The sequence below is a fragment of the Drosophila mauritiana genome, chromosome X (assembly GCF_004382145.1).
Source record: "Drosophila mauritiana strain mau12 chromosome X, ASM438214v1, whole genome shotgun sequence".
NCBI lineage: Eukaryota > Metazoa > Arthropoda > Insecta > Diptera > Drosophilidae > Drosophila > Drosophila mauritiana.
Window position 1 is genome coordinate 9,877,339 of NC_046672.1, and position 20,099 is coordinate 9,897,437.

Here is a 20,099-nt window from a genome sequence, read left to right on the forward strand (position 1 = left end):
CAGCTGCTCAACTACATGTACACTTTACCTTTTGTTTGGCTCGCTTTTTCCCTCCAGTGCTTCTTCTTGGCGGCTTCCTGTGGGCACAGTGGTGCGAAAAGCGCAGACAGTGGTTAAATTATCATAAGCATAGAATGGTATCATCAAATTCAAATTGCTTTAAAACTATATTATTTTGTACTATTATTACGTTTTATTATGTTATACACGTAATGATATTTTTAAATTTTCGCTTTGACCCACTGTGCCATTTTGGTAGTGCTGATTACCTGGTTCGCGCTTCTTCTTCTTCTCCTTCTGCCGCCGTGATTTGCTGCCCCTTGTATTGTTGTTTGTGTTGCTGTAGTTATTGTTGTTTATTTTTCTCTTATATTCCTCAACTTCTTCGCAGTTTGCTTTTATTGCTAAAATGTGTCTCGACAGGCGGTTTTTCTCTGTTTCTTACTTTTCATGCATATAGTATATTTGTACCTATCTCGGCTTTTTGCATTTATTGTGTCTGCCTTTTAGTGCATCTTGTGGGGCTTCACTTTGGCTTAAACAAGAAGAAGAAGAAGAAGAAGCTGAGGAGAAGGCAGCGGAGGCAGAGAAGAAGAAGAAGAGGCATTAAGCTGCAGTTGGGCTTGAACTAAACTTTGACTTCAACTTTGTCGTAAGTCGAAAATGCATTTCAATCTGCTGAGTGTGTCGGTTTAGAGCTGTTTTTATTTTCCCAAAGCTAATTGAAATGCTTCCAAGGTGCACTACAAAAAATTAGGGCGCTACTCGTACAATTATCAGCTTAATAATTTTATAATTTTATTCAGCATTCTGTGTTTTGTACAATCTTATGCATATATTTATGTAAAATATCAATTACATATTGTAATTTTTAATTAAAAATAGACGACTGCATATGTATATTCTGTGTGGCACAGCCAGGAAAAGAGAAAGAGACCGCTAGTTGCTGAGAGAAAGAGACAACAGCTGGCTTATCGCATTGGAATAAGCTGGAAAATGGAAATAAAAACTGAAAGTGAAATTGATAAGCGAAAATGGGTGACAAGTTGAATGGGTTACAAAACTACAAAGTTGGTGAAAGAGATGGAGAGATTGCAGGCGAAAGAGAGGTCAGAGCTTAGCCATTCTCTTATTGTTGCCGTCCCTCTCGTTTGCATTCGTAAGTGCACTTGTTAACATGTTCTACTTGAATATACTAGTGAGTATCAGATAGTATGTGCGAACTTCACTTCGTTACTGCTGTTGAACCTTTGACCTTGATTGCGTATCGGAGTTATTCCCGCCGAGTGATTCAATCGTTTGCTCCACAATCGCGATCGCGCCTAGCGCCTATCAAACAAAGTCTACCCCATGTAATGCCATTCGTGTGTTCTTTTTGTGCCACGATTGTGTTCCAGGGGCCAACTGATACTGATAAGTTTCTATTTCCATGAAAACAATCATATAAAAGAAGCAGCAGAAGCGGCAGCAGACTGCAGCGAAAAACTGACTGACATGGCCGGTTTTTCGGACGCAGATCGGGGGCAATCCCAATGGGATTAAGTTGGCTTATCTTTTATTGTTCCGAATCGCAGCTTAGCGGCAGGTAGGCATAGCCATTCCACAACGAGCACTTAAAGGTAGAAATACACAACACACCGAAAAACGAAGAACACGAAACATGAAACACGAAAATGTTGGCTCGGCCAGCAAACAGTTTTCGGCAAATTCTTTGGGGAGTGCTGCAAACCGGCTAGAGGATGTCAGAAAAAAAAACATAAACAACTTTAATAAAAACAAGACAGTACGTTCAAATTTCTCACAGCTCTGGCAGCAACGAAGTTTGGCTGCTCTATATCTCTGAAATTAAAAACAAAAACCAATTTGTTATAAACTAAATACATTTCAAAAATCCAGCGCATGCATTTATTTGCCAAATATACTCTCTTATCTATGCAACTGTTAAGCCTTGCAATTGTAGAAATAAAGCAAAAGCAAACCTTAATAAAAAATAATATAAAACTATTAGCATTTTGAACCCAATTTAGAAACAATTGAATCAAAAACAAAACAGAAAACCCATTTCTAGTCATTCAACTCAAAACCCCCAAAAAAGTCCCCCAAAAAAAGGGGGATACTACATATATTAAGAGGGGAAGAGCCAGGGAAAAAATAGAGATGGAAAATGTACAAAACTAAAAGCCGGATGGATTAAATTGGGATTTATGCCCAAACGCACTCGTGGCATATGTAATGCACCCCTCTTCCACTTTGTTTTTGTTTTATTTTTTAGTTGGGCTCCTAAGCCCCTAGACCCCCACCCACTGTTTTTCTGGTATCACTTCCACCTGTACGCTCTTCATTTTGGGTGTGTTTTTTTTTTTTGCCCCGCTGTCGAGGGCGGGCAGATAAAAATGTTGAAACAATAACCAAGGTAATTCCCAGGAGGCATTGCCTGGATGCGGGGATATAACTGCCTGTCCCGGTCTTTTCTGCCCGAGATTTTGGAGCATTTGCAAGTATTTTTGGGGCTGTTTGTTGTTTATTTTTTGTATTATTTTTTTTTTACCTATTTTGCCGTTGTTTTTTTTTATTGCAAAGGCTGAGCGAGGTTATTTCAAGCAAAGTGTTGTGCATTTCCAGCTAGCGCCCCATATGGAAATTGCACTTCCTGGCAGTTTCGGGGGAAAATCGGGAAAGTTGGCACGCCCAGGATGGTTGCATATGCACTTTTTATGTAAGTCAGCAAATTGACTCTGCTTTCCGCACATTTTGCTGGGCTAGACTTTGGTCTGCGGAAAAATGGTGAAAGATGCTGGATGAGATTTGTCGAATAAAAAGAATGGAACGGGCTTAAAGGAAAGGATTCCTGAATGGAATGTTTTAAAAGCAATTTCCCACTTTAGATATGTTTCATTTGCAGGGTAAGGAATTTGCGGAATAAGTCTATGGAGTAAATTGAAGGACATGCCTTACACTGTTTTCTGCCAATCTACTTAACACTTTAATATTTATTTAGCAATTATTATTTACCACAACAAAGGTTTCTTGATTTATGCAAATAGTTGCTAACATATATTGCTAAAATATACACCCTTACCCTAAATCCGCGCTGTGGTTAGATTTCGATTAATCGAAATAATAAATTATTATTTCGCTGGCGTGTGAAAAGCTGACGGATAAACACAAACCAGTAGCTTTTCCCGCCTTTTTTTCAATATCGAGTGTGTGTTATGAATTACTTTGACCACTTGTGCAATAATGAGATGAAAAGCAATTTTATCGCCGCTCCCGCTTGTTGTTGTGGTTGTGGATGGTTTTTTTTTGTATTTTTATTTTTTTTGCAGCTATCAAATTGGAATTCCAATTAAATGGCTCTTGGACTGGGAAAATTGCATTAAAATCCCAGCGACATGATTCAATCAAACCGGAGGGGAAAATGAATTGTGGCGGAAAGTCAACAACAAAGTCAGCAACAATAGCGGATAAAGTGATGCATGTATGAATGATATATGGCAAATAATACCGCTATATGTTACATAATGTTTGCATTGGCTTAGAAAGCAGGAAGTCCCCAGGGAATCGGTTTAAAATCGCTCAGTTGGCGGCACTTCAGATGGCCTTGTCCGCTGCCCCCTTAACCCTACCAATTAACCCAATCAATTGAGATTGAGCCCACACACACACACGCACACCAAATGAATGCTCAGGCAATCATCGGTTGCATTTTGTTGTGCATGCCCACAAATTAACATGTTTTGCACGGCCAACGCAACAAAATACTGCAGGTTTTCCCAGAGAGTTACCTGTTCCAAAAAGGAGTGGGCCTCAAAAAAGGAGGTGAAGTTCAGCTGATAGTTATGAATGAAGTCTTGAGAAGACGGGCAATATAAATTAAATTAGTTTTATTCACTCAATTATCGGAAATCATATCTTGCATTTAAGGTACACGCTTTCCAACATTTTGTCATGCTAATTTCGGGTATATGATATGAGCTTGCGAGTTTTGGTTTTTAATTAATTGCAAATTTTTTGTTCGCCTTCCCTTTCTTTCATTCTATGCTAATTTATTTGGAATTTCGTGTAAATAGTGAAACGTGATGAATGCTGTAAGGCAATTATGGCTTATCACAAATGAAATGCATTTAAATGAATGCCGAAATAGCAATTAACTCTATGAATTTATTTAATTGGTAACTTATACATGTGGTACATACATACACACACATTTGGCATTGTTTATTTACGTTTTAAAATGCCAGAAAATCAGTGTGCCAATTAAATTTTAATTACTCTTGCGTTTAAATTCTTGAAAATAAGCTTTCTTGCACCTATAAAATGCCATAGTCCGTGAAAATATGAAATTCCTTGAATATCGCGAATACTTTGGGATTTTAATAAAAATTGAAACTATTTTCCATGGAAACGAAGTGAAATAATCGGTGGATCCAGTATAGAACAGGATGGCTGTCACTCAGAAAGGATTCCACGAAAGAGTTGCCTTATGCACGAAATTCTTAGTTTTTTAAGCATTTTCCTTTTGAGCGCAAGCAAACAAACAGAATGTTTGTTAAAATGAAACGAAACATAACCGCAACGAAGTTTAAGACAGACAAGAGCCCCTTTTCCGCCAAACTGGGTCTCCAAACTCCGACAACCAACTGTAATTGAAGTTGAAACAGTTGAGCCAGTAAACTCTGTGCTATATAACATGACAACACAGCCACAACAAACATCGCAAAAAATGAGGCAAAATGTGCAATTGCATGAGATACAGATACCGCAGGGGACAAAATGAAATGAGGATATGTCTGCGGGTGAGGGAAAAGTGGTCCATGCACAGCAAGAAATCGGGGAATATTCTAGTTCTAGTAACTAAAACTTTCAGTTTCTATTTAATTACTTAATCTGTGACATACAATTTTTCTGTGTGCAAATGTGACATATGCACATGAGTATTATTCACATGGACTACTCGACTCCAGTGCTGCTTTGTCTCGTGCCAAAGGCTGAGAAAGGGATATGGGGGATCGGGGGAATCCCCTACTGGATCCAAGCGAGCCTCACCCTTCCGAGATGTCCAACAGCTAATGGCAAATGTCAATCTGCCGACAAGTGTAGGTCAATGCAAATTATGAGAATCGAGCGCAATGGGGGATTGGTTTCAAGAGCGCAAAGCCAAGACAGCTGACAGAGACAGCTGGGGGAAAAAAAGGTGAAATTCAGGAAAGGGTGACAAACACGACACATTTCCAGGAGGTCACCACTTAGTCGGATGAGCCGAGCCGTGCAGCAAAGTATTAAATTAAATGTCAAACGGACATGTTGACTATCGACCAAACGGACTTGCCATCGATAAAAGTCAAAATGAGGGGGCTTATACACAAAAATTATATGCCCATGACAGGGAAATCAAATGAGATACAATGGCTTATTAAATACAAATCAATCAATTAAACATTGTGTATAAATGCAATTACTCCGAAGATAAGACTCTTTAAGCAAAAATGCCCTCGACTATTTAAAACAATACTGCATCATGTCGAAAAATAGCCAAGTAAAAGCACAAGCTGGCGAAGATTTACTGCCCAAGTTGGTGACCCATGGCGACACAATTCTTCCATTTGGAAATTGCCCAACCAGGCATCCAAACCACCTCCACCTAGTTGTTTATTTAATTTAACATTTTTCAATGTTGCAATTGTTTGTCGTCTGGTTTTTTGGAGATTTGACAATGCCAACGACGCGATAAGCGGATGGAAAAATCTGAAAAGAAATAAAAATGCGAGTGAAACAAGACCCACAAACCGAGACCAAACCCGCAAACCGAGAAAAAAGACAGTGCACCGAAAAGTGTTCGCTTCAATTCCATTTATCATTTACGCATGATAAGCCCGATAAGCATTCCCTTTGTGCCGCCCTCCTGGCCAGTCACGCCCCCTTTTTTCACTTGATAAGCTGGTGGCAAAACTCTTGCAAATGTATCCCCGCATTTGTATCCGAATATACTTGCTGTCATCCAAGAGAATTCGAAATTCGTAAGCTGGCAAATCGCTGGACCTCAAATGGAAATATCGAATTCGTATTGCGGAAAAGTTTCGCTCGGCCAACGAAAAAGTTTCGCAAAAATAGGCAAAAGTTGTTCTGTTTCTTTGTTTTTCCCATCTAACTTCGAATGCTATTCACCGTTTATTGTGTTAAAGAACTAAAAACAAGCCAGAGTTGAATAGATATCGAAATAATCGCTTTGCTATCGAAACATTAGTAATGATCGATTATTAGATTGCTCAATACAGAGCAACATTAAAGTAATAAACTAAATAAATTAGTTATACTTCTTGTTTTTCTCCCGTTTAATAGATTTGTAAATTCTACTTTACCTTATTATTACTTTAAATACTTACTGTCACAATTGTTTATTGTTTGTATAAATTGTAAAGTGGCGCACTGAAAAAAGTAAATCCATGTCACAATCGAAACATATTTATCGATGACGAATAAAATCCTTTTCAACAGATTGATTAATTAATTATTTCCATTGATTGTGTCTCTTTGCTCATCATTAATCTTATCAATATAACGGGCGATTATCTGTTTGATGGTGCATTTCATAAGTGGTTAATAATAATTGTTTGTGGACTGGCTTTTATGGCCATTTTATTTGGCTTCCACACAATTTCCACTTGAATTTTAAAACGTTTTCCATCTGCATTTTCTCTGTTTTTTTTCCGCCCATTTCAGTCTGCTGCTTTCGGCCAAGCGAAATCACCTTGATTTTGTGGGTTAGTTCGTTTCGGTTCGGTTTAGTTGAGATGACGATATGGGGGGCTGGGTTCACTTTCGTTTTAACCCATGTTCGACCCTCGGGGCTGCAAAAGAGATTACGTTTTGGCCCTACGAATTGTGTTGGCTTCGTTTTTGTTGCTCTATCTGTCTCGCTTCAGGTGTTTATTTTGCAATGTGCACCTACATATATGTTTGTATATTTATACATATACCTATGTATATGCCTAACTGGATCCATGTATATACATATATATCTGTATATATGTACATATGGTGCCTTTGTTGCTGCTCGTTCGTTGCTCGTTACGCTTCAGTTTGGAAAATCACGCTTTATTGCATTTCAAAACCGATTTGCTTTGGCCCATGACCAGTTACTGCGGGTAGAGGGGCTGCCAAAGGGGCTAAACAAAAAATTCCCATGCATCACAATAAAAAAGGAGAAGAAAAAAACACAATCTGTGGGAGATCAGTGCATATCAGGTTTGCTTAATTAATTATTAAATCAATACATTTTTATAACTTATTCATAGCCATTATATATTTTTCTTTGTGTAGTGCAACATCTGCGTCGATGTTTTTATGCATCTGTAAAAGCGACCACTCTCCATCAAACCTACAAAAAACAACACGAACTCCCCAGCTGAGCAAAAATAAACTATGGAAATCAATTTGCTCGCCAAATGCGTTAAAATCATCAACTTTCCATAATTAGCCAGTCTTTTTATTTATGTTTTATCTATTTTAAAAGGGTATATGTCTTTATTGTCAAGTGCGTAAAGTTCCTACACTTATAATCTGAAAAAATTATTTAAACGATAACATTTTGGCTCCATTGTTTGTTCTTTTCTATAATAATAAGTTTTTTTATCGAAACATTGGAAATATTCTTCAAATTTCCATTCGTAAATATCGAATTCTACGAATTGCCTCATTTCCGTCATTAAATAATCCGTTTTTTGAACACAACTTAAAAAATAATATTGCAAATCTTGAATGTCATACCTCGCTGAGCTCGTAATTAAATTTCCAATCAAACTGTGTTCAAAAATGCAAATTCTATTTTTTCCCCATTTTTTGCAAATTTTGCTGATGTTACCCTTCCAAAAATGCGAAAATTGACCCAAAAATTAATTTTCCTAAATTCTTCAAAAAGTGATAGGGATCGTTAGCACTGGTAATTAGCTGCTCAAAACAGTTATTCTTTCATATATATGACAATTTTCAGCGAAGTTATTACGAAAATTCCGTTTGTAGATATCAAGTTTTTGGCAAAAGCCGTGTTTCCAAATATCGGTCTATCAAATAATCAATTTTTTAGCCACAACTTTAAGAATAATAGCCTGAATATAGAATGTTATACCTCGTTGAGCTCGTAATTAAATTTCCAATCAAACTGTGTTCAAAAATGCGAATTCTATTTTTTGACCATTTTTTTCAAATTTTGAAAAAATACAAAAAATGCAAAAATTGACCCAAATATTAATTTTCCTAAATTCTTCAAAAAGTCATAGGGATCGTTAGCACTGCTAATTAGCTCCTCAAAACAGTTATTCTTTCATCTATACAACAATTTTCAGCGAAGTTATGACAAAAACCCATCTTTAATATCGATTTTTTTGCCAAAAGTCGTTTTCCCAATTTTCCGTGTTTTTGCGTATGTCCCTTAAAATTTTTAAGGGTATCTAATAGTCAAGGCGTTCGGCTATGCCATTTCTTTTGTGTTTTTTAATAAACAATTAAAAAACCATTTGGCACCGTGACATGCGAGGGGATTCCCCCCGCTACGTGACTCACAAATGAAGGCAGAAAACTGAAGCTAAAAATAATTATATGTTCAGCAAAAATGACTAAACGATGGAGTTTCTTGCTCTATCTCCCCAATGGCTACTTCTTTTACTTTTTTATTTACTTTTTTGCTGGCTCGGTTTCGGTTGTATTTGTATTTGTATTTGTGTGCGTGTGCATGTGCATGTGCGGGGTTCATGAACCTGTCGAGTGTTTATCAATTATTATTATGGGAGATTTGTTGGCTTGTTTGTGTCGGCGGGTGTTTTGGACTTTACAGTGGAGCCTGGCTTGTGCGAAACATGCCTTACTTACTCGCTAATAGGTATATTATAGCCAAATGTAATGATTTAGTGAAAAACTTCATTTCTTCATATAAAATGTATATGAAAAATGAATGCATCTAGTGAAGTGTTTATCCTGAGGCGAAACATATTTTCATTCCACTACTTTAATGTAACGAAAGAAATTGCACATAAAGTACTGGGGGGAAACAGAGCAAGAAGTTGGCAATGGAAGAATGAAGTGAATGAATGCAGAAGGGGCGAATGAGGAGGGGGTAAACCGAAAGGGGAGCAAAAACACAAACTCGATTTGCGCACCAAATTGACTGTAAAATGTGCAATCTGCAAGTTAATAATCGCCAGACGAATGTGCCTGCAATTTGAGCAGGACAAAAAGCAAAAAACCAACAAAAACGGCAATAAAAACTACAAAAATAACACGAAAAGCCACATAAGTATGGGCCAATTAAAAAACAACAATAGTTGTACTATACGTATACGTAATATTACACGAAAGAAAAATAAACATACACAAAAATGTGGAGAAAACATAACTAAACAAGCCGAAACAAAAACAACGATATCAGCAACATGTACGACAACATTCAAAAGCAGCAACAATAAAATTACAACAAAATTTTCAACAACAATTTCTACAACAAGAACAACAAAGCATCAGTCAAGCGGCAAATGCGCAAAAAACACTTGAAAATGCTTTTTTCCAAGCCAAAGACTTTTGCCGACAAGATGACTTTTGGGAGTGTACTCAGTACAGTGCGCGACATCAGTTATACTCATTAACCTAGTAATAATGCAAAATCGAATACACTTGCATTTCTACTTGTTTACAATTTTTTGCAAAATTAACGTCACAAAACATAAATAGCTTTACATTTAGCACCCGCACCTTACACTTTTGAGGTAGTTGGGAAAGAAGAAGATGAATAAAACATCATAAAGTCCCCGAGACAAGAGCGCGAACCCGGTTCCAACAATCATTCCAACAACGGGGGAGCTCAATTACAAGGAAGAAAGAAGCGAAAAAAAATAATATAATATCTGTTTGTATTGTTGCAAGAGCAAAGGAGTTGAAAGCCGAATAAAACTGAGGCTCGAATCTCCCAAATGAATCACAATTTGTAACTGCTGATTTCGAAGAAGAAATCAACAAATTATCGGCGCAAGAAGAACGCAATGCACTCAAAAAATGCTATTCTTAAGAAAGTGTATTCTTAAAGACAACCCAACTATCCTCGCTAGCTGATGTACATATAATCGAAAATCCATAATATCTAGCAGCTTTCCTTTGATACCTTTCCAATTTTCAGGGTTTTCCTTCTTTTTCGGGGCGTATGCAATTACCATTGATTAATGTTTTTTGGGGAAAAAGAGAAGGGTCAAGGAGTTGGCCATGAGGGTGAAAAGGGGGGAGCGGGGAGAGACGCTCCGAAGAAAGTAACGCTTGTAATTATTTCTCCATTGATTGAGGTCTGAGTGTTTTTTTCTCTCTCTGCTAGTTCCTTCTTTCCGCCGCTTTTTTTTTTATTGTCGTTGGCCAATTTATGGTAGTTAAGCTTCTCCTGCTGCTTGGTCCTTTTTCCTAGCGCTTCCTTCGCTACTTTGTCGACTGCTGCTGCTGCCTGCAAATGATGCTGTAATTTATTTGCCTTTGTCATTGCACTTGGCCGGGGTCTTACAGTCGTGCATATACCTATATATGTACATATACATATACATATATATACTTACCCTCCTGGCTTCTATCTTTTTGGCCACTTGTGGCAGTTTTGTTGGCGGATCCTCGGCGATGCCTGCGAATGGCTGCTCATAAATTTCTGCTGCTTGCATTTGCGTATGTTGCCCATCGTCGGCGCAGCTGCTGCTTCTTCGACTATCGATACACCGGGAAAAATGCAGCACTTCATTCGATTAATTGATACAGGAAAATAGGAACACAAAAAGATTACCACAAATAGTGAATTTGTACCACAAATCTTAGTTATAATTATAAATATATGTTTATATAATATGTTGGCATCATTTACTTCTTTTGCTCAATATTCATTCCCCCCCCCCCCCTCGCCTTCCAATGCGTTGTAATTTATGTGCGGATTTTTATGGTTTGTTAGTTTTTGCAGCCATAATCCAACCTATCCACTCTAGAATCTGCCACATCCCCGAATCCATGCCCCCCTTCCCCCCTACCATGCTGCTGTCTTATTGAACACTTGCAACATCATGTTTACCTCACTACGGTTAACCCCCCTGGTAAACTCCACCCCCCTCGTTCCACGCCCCTGCATTCTTTTAGATTTATTTGTTTGCTGTTTTCCTTCTTCTGGTTTCGTTTCGCTTTGAGTTTGGCTTCTTTCATTATGATTTACTCCATTCATTTTGTTGGTTCATTTGTTGCTCAACCTTTTTATATGCAAATTCTTTGAAGAGAACAAAACTTGAGGATTTAAAGATGAAGAGGTGGTATAGGTCAGCAATTTATTAATTATTATTATTATTTTAAATAATTTTATGTTTTTTCTTTTCTTTGCAGTGCAACAAGGAAACATCTTCACTTTCGAACTGAATTGCGTAAGTTGAAACTCTGAAACTCTTTTCTTTATATAATCTTCTTATTTTAAAGTACTTCTGTAAAGTTTGCATTCCATCAAGCTTTTAATGAATTCCCCTTTTTTGCCAAAATCAATTTTCGATTCGTTTGTGAAGCACAAATATTTATATTCATTTTGCATTTTCGCCGCGCTCCCCTCGCCTTTTTGTGATATGCAAATCGAGTTGAAGATATAGTCGCCATATTCCCTTTAATATACCATTGCAATGCATTTTGTCGCTCTGCGTCGTTTTCTTGGGATATTTTTTGTGTTAATTTCTGGCCTGCCGCCAAATCATTTCTACTTCAGTTTGTTTACCTTTCGATGCAACTTCTTTGCCGGCTCCCCTTTTTGTATTTATTTTCTTTTTCTTTTATTCGCCCTTGCATTTTTTCGATCTTTTCTCCTTTTTCCATTTAATTGTGTTGATTTTCGCGCTTGCTATAGGGGGAGACTTTTTTCTTTTCTCTGTAGAGAAAAAAAGAATTCTTTCAGTGATTTTTTTTTTTTTATTTTTTTTTTTCGTGTGTGTCACACGTGACCAAAATTAGCCTCGAACTTTGGGGCGGGGGTCTCACTTTAATTGACTTTAATGTTTTGGCACGGCGAGCGTGGAGCAAATCGAGAACCTAACTTTCATCTTTAGCCGAAAATGTTGCCATGAAAGTTCATAGTTTTTTCATCTTTCTTTTTTTTAAGTTAAGTTAGCCATTTCGAAGCCACTTTGAATGATCATTGGAAATTCTTTAAAATTTCCTTGCAAAAATCGCGTGCCTCACGCGTGAATATCGAATGAGTACACAACTCGCCATCGATTCATTACGATTCCAAGTTGAAGTCGGGGAAAAAAGAAACAATTTCGTGACTGGCACTTGCTACTCCAACTGCGGTTACTTATTAACTTTTATGGTCCATATATAAAGTGCAATTTTCCCCATTTTTCCATTTTCAACAAGCCGCCAGCGGCTCGAACTCATCCCTGGAAAAAGCAAGGGGTTGCGGGGGGTAAACCAGTTAAGAATTGGTTGACTGGGACCAAACAAAAAAAAAAAAAAAAAAAACACATGCCACACTTGGGCCAAACTTAAAGCAAAACTAAACCGAGGCAAACAGACGACGAGTATCCGGAGAGTCGAATTTCTTTTGGCCATAGCAATTTACCAAATATGTACCTTTCACTTTGAAAATCGTAAAATGTCACAAACTGTTCAATAAAAACACAAATGACAATAAAAAATCCGATAAACAAGCGGTGGAAAATGGCAACCGAAGAGTCCGAAACGGTGGTTGTGTGTGTGTTTCCTCGGCTCATGGAGTCACAAACTCAAAACTTAAGCTCGAGCTCTGGCATCGACAACAATGCAAGCCATTGCATAAATTATTGGAAATTTATGCGAAAATTACAGCAACAACTGCGACGGCAAAACGACCAACAATTTCAGCAACGGGAATCGAAGATTTAAACTTCCACAGATACTTTACAAAAATGATACAAAAATATATGGAATAAGCCGATTTCAAACTTATCTTGAAACACGCTGTTAAAGCCGAAAAATAATCAACAAATTAGCCGGATAAATGGAAACATAAAATATTGATTTCCCTTTCGTAAAATATTCCATTTTAATTCACACCTATCTTGTTTTAAGATGTTGCAACCAAATTAGAGAGCGGAAAGTAATAACAAAAAAAAAGCGATGAAAATTTACATTGATAACGAAGTGGTGCGTTTTAAAAATTGTATTTTATGATCCAAAACGAACGTGATCCCCAATATGCAACAAACACAAACAAAGCAACAAACAAAAGGGGTCAACAAGTTGTCAACTTTTTATGATTATTTTCTGGTTTTGTTTTTTGTGGCTTTTGTTTGGTGTGTGTGTGTGTGTGTGTGTGTGTTAACCTCTTCTATTTGCATTTTTAGGTTGCTTTTCTTTATTTCTTTCAATTTTATGATGTTTTTTTTTATAAGCTCGCCAACGAAGCGTGTGAAAAAGCCAAGCCAGAAAACAGTGGAAAAACGCAGAGGAAACTTTGAGCCAACTAATGAGAAATAAAAGAAGACCTTAGTCTTTGTGTCCAAGTTGATTTTTTAATGGGGAGAAGGTGAAATAGAAAAAAGCAGGCAACTAGCATTCGGTTAATGGCTGAGACAAAGTGAATTGGCCAAGTTAGAGCCCACTAACTATTGGGAAGAGTAGAAGATATGAAGAATATGCATGTGATGTAAGGCAAGTGCAGATTCATAAATAAAATATTAAGTATTCCCGTTAGCCTTACTTCACTCAAATTTAAAACATTTAAGCCTTTTCATATTTACCCATTTAAAGATTAACTTCGCTTCTTGTTAATCGTTAATGAAGTTTCAATTATCATGAGAACAACATGGCTGGCTTCACTTGTTTCGCATTTCAGTTATTTTCCTTAATTGTTATTTGTTTACTTGTATTCATTGTTGTTCGGTTTATATACATAGGTATAATTTTTCATTTTCAACTTTATGCCCGGCTTTGTTTGCGTTTTGGCTTAGCTTGCGTTTACTTTTCTGATTATTTTAAATCTCATTTGCCAGCGTTGTTCTTTTTTTTTTGCCTTATTCTTTGCTTCGTTGCTTTGTTTTAATGGCTTTCCCACATTGTTGTAATTAAAATACGTTTAACGGTGCTTTGCATATCCTTTGCCTCAAAGGCAAAGCCTACGAACTTGGGGCATTTTCTCAAGAGTTTTTCCTTGGGAAACAAACAACAAAGTTGGAAATTACCTCCACGTACAGTGAAAACCATTCATGTGTGTCTCGAGTATTTTATGGCCAGCGAAACTGAACAACTGAAACGCCAATGTGGTTGGGAGTAATTAAATGCCAAAAAGCCATCTTCTAGTTTTATATGCAGGTATTTATGTATACGTGCATATATCTATATATATCTACATATATCTGTATGCATGCAACTGTTTGCACACAAGAAACGTGTCAGAGCAAAAAATAAACAAAAGTGCAAGAAAAAAAAAAGAAACAAAAAACTAAACAACAGCAATCATTTGAAGTCAGCTGCTGCTGCTTCTCTCAATTAACTTTGCATGCATTTAATTGCTTGGACAACGAATTTAATTGGATATAAAGAAACCAAGTGCATTATATAAGTGTTGCACATGCACACGAATTACATATGCATATGCATAGGCCAACAATCTAACAGAATTGTTATGAAAGTGGTCAAGTTTCTGCTGGAAATCAGAATTCCATAAAAGCGATTCGGTTAATTTGATGCCAGCCAGTTCTTAGAGGTAATTAAATTATTTAAAAATTATTTCCAATGAATGCAACATGTTACTAAATTTCAGAAGTCGTAATAAAAAGCACCTGAAATTTCTAAATTGACTTAAGCTTTAGTCATTTCCTGCCCATTTCCTTAATTTTTTTTCTTTTTTTTTGGCCATCTTGGCAAACAGTTTCCTTTAATTTTGTCGCCACTTAATTTTGATTTATTTGCTCCTGTCATTCGGCGTTTTCCTGCCCGCCCACCCATTCGCCATTTTCCCAGTTTTCATTGGGCTTTTCTTTTTTAGTTTTTTTTTCTTTTTGCCTGATTTGACATTTAAATGCTACAACGATACGTCTGCTTTGAGTGCCTGTCTGTCGTTTGGTCTTTTTGTCTTTCTGTCTGCTAACTTGGCTTTCATTTCCGTGCGACCCAAATTCAAGGCAGACGACAAATTGCCAAGAGAGATTTTCATTTGGCTTCTGTTTGGCGCCTCAATTGCCATTCACATTCACCCACGGCAATTAAATGCTTTTCAAGTTAACCTTTCGCCGACGACAGACCACAATAATATTAATTATAGTTTTTGATGCTCGGACTTGAATGGGCATTCAATTAAAGAAGCAGCCTGACAATTAATTAATTAAAGTCCCTGGGAGTTTTCGTGTGTGTAAGTGTCACAAATGTTGCTTTTCACTGGGCTTTTACAATTTAAGTGAAAATTTGACTTTAACTAAAAGTGAGTGAATTATTACTGCGTGACTTGTTAAGTGCTTATTTGTTTGCTAATAATATTAATATATTTAGGCAAAAGGTCAAATAGATATGAGATATTGTTTCAATGATTGATAAATATTGTTTACACTTCATCTCAAATAACCAAAGTAAACTAAAATAAATACGAAAAAGGCAAGAGATTAATTTTAAGTATAGCCCATGCGTAGCCTATTCATCAGCCTTCATTCGCAACCGATTCATTATCGGGGTTTACGCCCAATTGACTTTCGATAAAGTCTACCCCTCTTTTTTTTTTTAATTTTTTACCTTCTGAGAACTCTGCCCGCTTACCCCCGTTTTTTATGAGTGCATCATGAATACGCCGGCGTTGTTGCTGATGTTGTTTGTTAGCCTGTTTTGTTTGTTTTACCTTTTTTTATGGCCTGACGCCAGGAGTCAGCTTCCACGGCGTTTTCAGCTTTATTTACTTATGTTTGTTGTATTTGCTGGTGTTTTTTCTTAGTTTTTCTTTTTGGTGTGTCCCCAAGTTCAAGCAATGAAATTCATAAGATGGTGAAAATCCGCTTGCCACCCCTCAAATGTTTTTATTTTAATGGGATTCGCTTTTCTTTTTTTTTTTTTTGTTTTTGGGGAATTTATGTTTTTAAATATTTACAGGTTTTTACACTTTGGGGCAGCTGTTGTTTCTTACTTAATTATGGGGGACGGGTTCGCTGTTGCCACCCTAGATCAGATTTTCAAGTTTAATGTGCTTGTTTGTTCGCTTTTAATTCACTTTTGCCTGCTGTGCCTTTTTATTGATTAATGAAGTTGTTTGTTTAAAGGGCTTTGGACTACAGCCATTCAATTGAGGTTTTTCCATTCGGCCAGTGGTTTTTTATTTCATATTACTCACTTACCTTATAGAGAGAGATCCCACCGATTTCATTCCAAGGTTGCGCCTGTTCACGATCAAAGGGCTGCATTGTGAGCTCAGAGTTTCGCCCATTGGCTCCACCTCCACCTCCACCTCCAACTACAACTCCAATTCCAATTCCAACTCCAACTCGACGTAAAGTTATCTCAAGGTGAGGCGCACAAAAAGCGGTATAAAAATACGTATAAAAATCCCCATTAAAGGGCATAAACGCCAAGGTTGGCTTGTTAAGTTTTTCGGTTGTTACTGTGCTTCTGTTGTTGTTGCTGCTGCTGCGAGTGCAATTGCAAATTAAAAATTGTTTTTCCATAATTATTTCCTCTTTTTTTGAGCTTTCTGCTGTGCCACAGTTGATTGGCTTGTGTACGAAAAAGGTTGTCCACGATTGTGTCAACTTGTCGCTCTCGTTTTTCGGACACTGTATAAAACAAAAGATATATAAATACACACAAATGTACGTATATACGTATACATATAAAAAAAAGAAGTCAAAACGAGACCAGAAATATGTTTCCCGGTTATGCAATCCCGATTGTCTGCAGGCCAAAACGAAACGGTTTTTTGTTTCAGCGCAGGCGGTTTTTAATTGCATGCTGTAATTGCTTTGGAAAACATGTTTGACATTCTTCAAAAACAAAAAAAAAGGAAATTACTTCTGGTGTTTAAAATAAATACAATTTGAAAACCTTGAAAACGTATACATTTTGCAGTTTCTAATAACTTATATGAATAGAAATAACAAGATTTGCTTGTTATTCTATATAAAGTAATTGAAGTCTTTGTCATTCGTGGAGGTGATGTCCGCAGTGAATTAAAGATATAACTCTTACTTCGCGAGACAAACTCGATCGGCTTGGCTCCTTTTGGCCATGTCTCTGCCCCCACGAAGTGTCACTTGCCACAGGGCTATCTTTCCCTCTCTCTCTTTCTCTCGCGGCTATTTGCCATTTGCCATTTGCCTTTGGAGCAGAATGGAGTGGAGCTCCATGTGTCATTTTTATCGCTTCACTCCATGGTAAACCCCGAAACCCCTAACTTTGCAGCACCACTCCACCCTGCCCTGCTGGCATCTCGAATCCGGAGATCCGGAGTGCTCCAAGTGGCGCTGCATAAAATTGCCAACTACACAATCGCAGTCTGGCTTGGTTTTTATGACTCAGAAGTGCTTTACGCTGTGATTGAGTAGACAGCCGACCGCAGAGGCGTAGGGCAAAGGGGATAGGCTCCCTCTCTCTCTAAGCATACATATATATATACCTATATCTTTATGATTGTGCGGGGAGAATAAAGAGGATTCATGTAGATGTGTAAATCGAAATTGTGAAAGTTAAGTAAATGACTGCAACTTGTCGCTGGGTTTATATGAGTACTCCAAGTACTTCACAATTCCGCGAATCACCAACCCACCCACCACCCATCGTTGGAATCGGATATATAGTATATATGTATGTAAAGTCGACATTCGGTGGCAATCAAAAAGAGTAACCAATGCATATGCAATAGACACTTTATTGGCATAGGAAAGCGATAAAAGCGCCGTGTAGATTCGTATTGCTTTCCAAATTCCAAGAACTTAAAGTTTAAATTTAAATGGTAACACTATTTAAATTAAGCTTAGCTGACTATATGAACTCTTATAATCTTATCATTTCAAGATAATATGTCTCAAAACACTGTTGCTAGAATAAAGCCTCATTTAAGTCCACGTATTAAAGTCTTATTACGTCTTACCTGTACTTAGAACCCTTCTTCAGAAGATTTATACGTTCGTGTTGGGATATCTGATCTGGGAAACCTTGCTTCTTTGGTTACCTCATAGTAATTTGCTGAAATTTGTTGCTGCCTTCACCCAGAGCTGTATACCAATACATACATACTGTAAATGCGTGTGTATCGGCGGCTATATAGCCATGCCGTGATAGCCACTTGCCACTTGGCCACTGGCCGCTCTGGGCTGCACTTACCTACCTGGCTTACCTGGCCAAATTCCCAGTCATTTGGGTTCACTGCGATCTTCCCCCCTTGCTTCCACCTCTCACTCCTCCCCCTTCCCCCCTCCATTTTACCCCTTTCCACGGGGGGCAGTTTGTGTTGGCCATTTCGGTTGCCGTTTTCGGTTGTTATGGCCACTTGCAACACACACACACACACATGCATACATACAACATCATCACGTAGAAAGGTAGACGAGCAACTCGAAAAAAGGCAACGAAACGAAAGAAAAATATCTGAAAAATTGATTAAAGTTCTTGCAACGCGCAAGCGGCATCAATTACCTGTTGCGGTTGCCTCTGAGGTTTGGCAACAGCAGCAACAGCAGCAACAGCAGCAGCAGCAGCATCAACCAAAATCAGGTGAAGGAGAGATGAGGCTGCGGCTGCAGAAGATGAGGCACATAACCGAGGCAAAGTTAAATATGATTACAGCGCTTGGCTTTTAGTTTGAAGCATTTTTCAATATATGCGATGATAAAAAAAATTCGTTGTGGTTGTTTGCTGTTTCTTCTTGTTGTTGTTGTCGGTGGTTGGCATAATCAAGCTAAATTTGTTGTTGCTGTTGCCGCCGTTTCGTGAGCTGGCTTCGTGCTGCATCTCTACACGGCAAGAAAAAAAGGTAACATCGGCAAGATATAAGATAAAGAAAAGATAAAGAAAGTAAACAAAGAATTAGAAGTAACATGATCATAGAAGTACAGATTATAAACTATGTTATACATATTTACTGACACTATAGTGCATCTACTGACCTTCCAAATCAGCTTTCATCGGACATATTTCCCAGATCATTAACTCTTTCGGTGTAAAAGAGAATTTCCAGTTTTAAGCTTGGGCATGGCTTTTCTTTGGCACTCACTCTCCCTGCTTAATTTTTCTGCTGTCTCTGTATTTTTGTGTTCCTTCTTTTTTTTTGATTGATGATATTACATTTTCAACTCATGTGTGTGCCCTTCTCTTTCCCACCATCTAAGGCCGTCTCTGTCGCGCTCTCTGGGCTGTGAAGAAAGCGCTTAATTGCTTTTGAATGCTTTCCGTGAGTTGCATTTGCCGCCGCCAGCAAAACTGAAAAAAAAAAGCTGAAAGAAAAAATTGTAAGAAAAAATAAAGGAAAAAGACAGCTGGTGCTGGTTGGGGACCGGCTTGTTTATGTAAAAAATGTAAAATCATTAAGGCAAGCACAGCAACAGCAGCAGCAGCAGCAGCAGCAACTTCTGGCATCGTCTTCGGCTTGGGTTCTTTGGTACTTTGCCTCTTTGGACATTGTCTATGGGTGCACAGTTTGACAAGCATTGCAGTCAAATGCCAAACAACAAAGGGAATCTTTAAAGCTCGCCACAGCCACTCTCGAGATGGAAACACTTGAGCCGGGGCAACAACTCCTCCAGCTGCTCCTCTTCTTTGGGTTTCCTCCCCCTCAATTGTGTAGAAATGCCAGCTAGAAAATCGAAAATCCAACCGCAATGTGGAAGACTGAGCAGAAACGAGCGAAGAAGCCAAGTCAAGTCTTCGCTTTGTAGGTAAAGCTATTTCTGGGGTACGGTGAAAAGGTCGAAACTGTTGGCCTATGAAGTGGTTCTGTTTGAATCTTTAAAGAAAACGTGAGCATTGTGTTACATAAATCTATTCACGCTTTATCTGCAGCTTACATTTTATAAAAATGATGTGTTATATATGTAGATTGTAATGTATTTTGTGTGATATAAGAATTACTCAAGGCTATGATATTGATGACTAATCAAACAGCGATT

The 20,099-nt window shown here is 37.8% G+C and overlaps 1 protein-coding gene across 1 annotated transcript in view; it reads left to right on the top strand.

The window, feature by feature from the left end:
- Positions 1 to 20,099, top strand: part of LOC117148592 — a 47,578-nt gene that overhangs the window by 1,798 nt on the left and 25,681 nt on the right. Inside the window, exon 3 of the mRNA XM_033316070.1 lies at positions 11,383 to 11,420. The gene's annotated coding sequence lies outside the window, so the exon portion shown is untranslated. The remainder of the gene's footprint in view (positions 1 to 11,382; positions 11,421 to 20,099) is intronic.